This window comes from Mesoplodon bidens, assembly GCF_964165515.1.
Source record: "Mesoplodon bidens genome assembly, chromosome: 4".
Lineage (NCBI taxonomy): Eukaryota > Metazoa > Chordata > Mammalia > Artiodactyla > Ziphiidae > Mesoplodon > Mesoplodon bidens.
The window spans coordinates 160,518,156-160,524,586 of record NC_138160.1 but is presented as its reverse complement, the minus strand read 5'-3'; positions in this window follow the sequence as shown (position 1 = coordinate 160,524,586).

Sequence of the window (6,431 nt, the reverse complement as noted above, 5' to 3'; positions counted from 1 at the left end):
CCCAAGGTGCACCTTGGACAAGCAGGTGAGCCAGGCACAGAAAGGCAACATAGGGCAGGAAGTCTGGAGACATACTTCGTCCCGTTTGGAATCTGCTGAGTTTTCTTTGTCTTTTCTGCCAACCCTAATGTCCTCTCTGTCTCTCACCTTAGTGACACCTCCTGGCTGCCCCTTTCCTTGATGAAAACCTATCAAAACCTTCCCCGCCAAGGAGAGAGGGGTCATTGGAAGGCTTCCAGGTGTGGTTACCTTCTTACAAACATCAAAGTCAGTTCATTCACCTTTGGGTCCAATAGACTCTCTCTCATCGCCTATCATGGGCCCTACTCCACGGCTGGTGCTGGGGACACTGCAGTAAAAGGCTGCCTGTGCTGGAGGAACTCACACAGGGCGCTGAGCAGATGGTTGTCTACCTACAGGGAGGCAGGTGCAGGGATCGGGCGCAGAGGGGCCGTGGGAGGAGGGACAGTCCATCTCAGGGGCCTGTGCTGACTGTGCAGGTGAGGCTGGGGTCAGGGGCGGGAGGAGGAAAGGCTTCCCAATGGAGAAGTCGCACCGAGAATGGGGAGAGGGACAGACGCTGGGGCGGGAGGACAGCATGTGAGAGGTTTAGATAGATGGCAGAGCAGCCTCATGGATGAGGCCCCACTCCTTGGGGGTTGAATTCCTTGTCGAGGAGCTCAGCTGTCATGCTGTGGTGATGCTGGGGCACAGAAAGGCTTTATGCAAGCCTGTGTGTGTGTGTGTGGCGGGGGGTGATGCTGAATTTTAGGGAAGTCCCACACAGAGGAGGAGGGTCCCGAAGGGAGACAAGAAGCAGGACTAAAGATTCAGGGTGTAAGAGAGGGGTTCCCAGAAGGGTGAGGGGGGATGTGCTGGGCTCTAGAAACCTCCTCCAAAGTGAGGCAAGGAGAAGGGAGGGGTGGTGGCCTGGGTGACAGGGACCAGGGGACTGAAGAGGGCAATGGGCCGCCCAGAATGCTCAAGTCACCCCTGACAGGGAGGCAGGGGTGAGAATGAGACCTGGCAAGTTCAAATCCCAGTGTCCCTGCCTGGTAGCTCTGTGACCTGGGGTGAGTTACTCAACCTCTCTGAAGCAGATTCCTTCCCTATTATTTGGGCATAATGGTATGTGCTTCACTTGTATCTACCCACCACATCCTAGCTGCTCGATAATAGCAGGGCCGATTATTAGCTAGGGGTGGAATGGGCCAACCACAAGTGTCCTTGCAAGAGGGAGCACACCCAGAGGTGCACTGACACACAGCCCTGGGCGCAAGAAACTTGAGTGTGGGCTGGGGCCCTGGGGAGTTCATCTCGGAGCCCTCCTGAATGAGGACACCTTTGAACAAGGGGAAGAGAGAGCCACAGACTGGCATGGGTGCATTCATTTCCAAGCAGACTCTTGTCAAGAAAAAAAAAAAAAAAACAGGCTGCAGAGTGTCGGTTCTGGCAGAAATACCCGAGACCACAGATGCATTTGCCCGCCCGCCCCCGCTGTTCTCTCTGTCTGTCTCCCTCTGGCCTCTTTCATTCCGTCTTGGCTTTGATACTGCCAGCTGACTCCAGAGAGGCGACAGGCTACCGGGAGGAGATCGCCATCAGGGAAGGAGCCGGTGGATAACTCTGGAAAAGGGGACCCATTCTTGAAAGGTAGCAAGTTTTCAGCTCCCAAGAACGAACAGGGCTAACGCTGATCCAACCTTAAAAGCAAAAATTTTTTTTTAAAGCAGCCTTGCTGACACGTTAAAGACGCATATCTGTTTGATTCATTTAAAAACGCGCTCAGTGCTCAAAAGTCCTTAGAAAGATTTTTGCCAATTAAAAAAATACATTTAAAACGAATTCTAGCATCCAAATACTTCCTTTGAGGAAAAAGCCAAAGAATTTCTTGCTTTCCACCAGAAGTGGGGAATAGCGGGGGCTTGCGGAGGGATGACCCACTACCTCTGAATGAATGAGCCTGCAGGCACCGTGGAGAGGATGGAAGGGCCATTGTTATGGGCGGATTACTCACCGAGAGGTCAGTTGACTAACACTCCAAGAAACAGGGGCTTTGTGTGAGCGGGAGACTACAGCATCTTGTTTTAACCTAACAGTTAGAAAGGGGGAAATCCTCACGTCTGCACCGACCAAGCTCTGTGTAATACATGGCCTACTTGCAAAATACCGCACAAGAATTCTGGCAGAGACTCCCGGATTCCCTGGTCCCTAGGCTGCTCCTTCCTTCCTTGGTCCTGTGTACAGGCTCCCCCGGCACGGCACCCCTGCCTCGGCCGGCAGCAGCAGGCACATTCTAAGTTTCCCTTTCCTAAGGCAGCACCAACCGTGTTTACCGTAAACTTAGCTTCGGGGGCAGTCAACCCAAATGATGCTTACTCTGATGACTTACGACACTGTGCTTCTGTTCCTTGAGTCAGTGCTAATGTGGAAGCTGTTGCCTCTGTGAGCTTATGTGTACCCATGTCGGCTGGACCTTTCAAGTGACTAGGGTTGTGGACACAGGGAGGTGAGTACCCAGGAGACTGCACTTGGTGTGGGGGCACCAACAGCTGCGCTGTAGCATCCTTCTCCTTGGGGTCCACACCTGTGCCTCTTCGCCTATGGGCTTTTCCCCTGGCCATGGGAGCACATGCTCTGTTGCCTTCCAAGCAGAGAGGTATTGCTTATTGCCCTCAACCCGTGATGGGCAGGGAGCTGGCGGATTAGTACTCCAGCTGCCTGGTCCTGGGTGGAGAGGTGTATTCTCACAGCTCCTAGACAATGAATTCCAGTTGCCCACAGTGGAAACCAGCTTGAAAACACACTTTTAATTGGCCGCCCTCTCTTCTGTCTCCCTTACCCACTCTCATGCCGTTGCCTCCTGGGATCACTGCCAAATAACTACTTCCACCCAAATCCCTGTCTCAGTGTGTGCTTTTGGGGGAACCTGAACAGAACAAGGTGGGTTAGCTACATAGAACCCTATGAAATTGCCACCTCTAACCAGAGCAAGTTCATGTGGTTTAACTAACAATTCTTGGTGCCTCAGCTGTATTTCCTGAGATGCCAAAACAACACATGTCTGGTCTCTGTAAACTCAGGCATATCCATGTCTGTGAAGCTACAGGCTACGTGTAAGAACAGTCTGATATTTGCTTTTTCACATAAGCTTTCCTGTCCTGATGGATGTCTCAGGCTTGACATCTTTTAATGATTACCTGATATTCCACTGTTCCATTCTACCCATATGCAGGACCAGATTTACGGGTGTGTGACTTGTATAGCGGCACAGGGCCTCACATTCTGAAAAGTCCTGCCCTTGGTTTAATGCTCTGTTGTTGCCATCAAGGTAATTCATTGCGGTACCACTTAAAAAAGCAATCCATTTTAAGTGACCTAAATGAATATCAATAGGGGGGACTTCCAATAACACAGAGAAAAACTATGTCGTCGAATACTATGCAACCATTAAAAAAATAGACTGACACGTAACAATCTCCAGATCGCTTGCAAAGTGAAAAAGCAAGGCACAGAATGGTGTGCATAGTAAACTTACATTTGTATAAAAAAAACATGAGATGGGCTAAAGCCTCTTAACTCATGCACAGATCAACTCTGGAAGGGAAGACGGAAGAACTGGCTTCAAGACTGCTGTGGGGAGGGGAGCTGGAGGTTGGGAGACAAGGGTGGAGGGCGACAGATTTTTCACCACTGTGCTCTTCTGGTGTCTGAATTTTCTTGTTTTTCTTCCCCAGTATATTTTTAAAAAAATCAATTCCAAACATTTACTATTTTAAAATATTTCTCAAAAAGGGAATAAGTAGAGAGAAAGAAAAGAAGGAAGGAAGGGAGGGAGGCAGGGAGGAAAGAAAGAAAGAAAAAGAAAGAGCAAACTAGCTAATATGATGCCAATCCAGCCAAGCAGCCCTTCTGCTCTGATTTCAAGCTTCTGGTCTGGAGTAACCAGGACTACAGAAAAGCCTGCAGCTCATTTCTGGATTGTCCTGATGTCAACTTCTTCATCTTTCCCCTGGGGCTGCCTTTGCAAGGTCCTAAGTGACAATTCTTTTAAAATCTGGAGCAAAAGAAATCCTCTTTATTTTCTTGATGAATTTGTATATTTTCTCTGTTTTGAAGTAAAGTGACTGTGTCTCTTTTTTTTTTTTTCACTTTGGCTGCCAGGAAGCTCAGAGGCAAATTCTAAGCTCAATTATGTTATCCACGGGAGCTGTAGGTTAAATTCTTTTCTTTCCTCTGGACTTGATTTTCTACGTGTATTACATTTTCTTTGTCCCTGATTATTTATATTTTAATGATTTTATTGTATGTGAACTAAGATAATAATTTGAATTTTCAACTGGGGTTTTTTCCTCCCTGTATTTCCTTGTATCCTGTCTTCCTCCCTCCTTCATTCAGTCAACAAGACCAGGTGGCATCCTTGCCTCAGGGAAGGGATGTCACAATAGAAGGATGAGAAAAATCTTTTGAGTTGCAAAGCCCAAGCTCTGAGGGACTAGGGACCTGAGCAGTAATTTGGGAGAGGAGGTGAAGAGTCACATAGAACAAAGCTGGCTGAAACTTCACAGGCTGGGGAAGAGTGGAGCAAAAGGAAATTAAGAATAAGGGAATAGCACAAAACCCAGGTTGCTGGGAGAAATCTGTCCCAGGGAAACCTGTGCCCTGCTTCCCATTTAAAGTATAGAGAAAGTACAAGCCCTGTGGCACAAACAGCTGTGTAGTAGACAGATGGGCCTTAGACCACCTCCCAGAGTGTCCTGCACCCCAGAGGGCACAGGAGCTATGTAAGATGACTCCCATATGCCACATGAGTGGGATGTCTGGGAGAGCTCAGAGAGATATCCGGAGGGGCCTTGTGGTTGAGAATGACACTGTGGCAGCATCCTTCGTGGACCCAGGACCAAAGTCATCACCCCAGGTGCCAGAATGCATGGACAGGGGATGAGGACAAGTGCCCATTTGCCTTGATGCTCTGTAGCCTCCCCAAGTTGAGAGCAACCCACAGAAACCATGATGTGACTGCGATGAACTTTCTGCCATATGGCAAAATGGTACTCATAAAAGAAACGGTTATATATCTTATAAACCTGAGTTAGCAAAACGTCCATACCCTGAGCCCCTCAGTGGAATGCAAAGGAGAAACAAATGAAGTAAGCAGTAAAGAACCCTATCCTAAAATTAATTCTTTCCAGACCCTTCTATAAGAGGATCCCCAGGACAGACTGCCCCCTTATGAGTCCTGGGATGGCCCCTCTGATAAAGATAGTATTTCCGTGCTCGGGACACAACTAGATCCATCTCGCACATTTTGATGGACCGGGAAGGGACCTGACTCACTTCTTACATCTTCCTTTGTAACAAATGCTTTTGGAATAAACTGGAGCTGCCACTGAGCACAGTTAATGGCCTGGAAGCTTCCCAGGTGCTTCAGGAAAGAAGCGGCCTTTTAACCATGGTTTTTGGCCTTCATAACTGATGTCAGCTTTAAATGTTGTTCAGAATAACAAATGAATGCTTGTCTGACTCTGAAAGCCTTTGCTAACCGCACTCCCGTGCTTTATTATTTCACTGATGGAGACTGCTTTTGTCATCTGGAGCAAGTCATCTTGGCAGTCAGACCGGCAGTTTACCTGTCTTTCAAATGAGCATAAGAATAATTTCTTTGTGGGGGACTGATGCTGACCAGATGTTCACAGATCCCCTTAGGATCACCGGCACAGGGCCCTCAGTGGGATTGAGGTTGTTGTTATGTAATAATTTTTCCTTCTAGTTTTGATTAAAAAATGATACATGTCTATCTATGTATAACAAATGTGTCGATGCTAATGGGACATGTGCACCAGAGTCCCCTCCACAGAGATCAGAATGCAAGGAGGGTGTCCCCCAGCCAGGCTCCCTCACAGCACCAGTTTGCACAAACAAAATGACTGGGGGATAAAAATCTTTTCAAAATTTAAAAAAAAAAAAAATCGAGATGTTCCTGACCTTTGGATGCCACCCATCTGTGGTGAGAGGGCAAGGGCAGTTAAGAGACGGCCTGACTCGGCCTTGCGGTAGACTCTGGTGCCCTCTGCTGTCATTTGGGAAATCAGCGTTTCTTCGGGGAGCCTTCAATGTCTACCGCAAGGAAGGAAATCAGCTACTCTCACCTGCTCAGGAGTTTCCACTTGAATTTGGCTCTGTTCTGAGTTATTTGGGTTGGAGGCTAGGTGTCCCCCACAGAGCTTGGGGTGTCCTGTTACATCAGCCTCAGTGTTCATCCCAAAGATGGAACTCAGATATCTTGGAACAGAAAAGCAAACTAACCGAACCTGAACCCAAGGATTCCCAGGGATTAAAATAGAGCACCAAAGTGTTTTGAAGAGATCAGGAAGAGGCTCATATGCGCCGGATTTGATGCAGCCCCAAGCTGCTGTGTTCTGAGGGTTGTT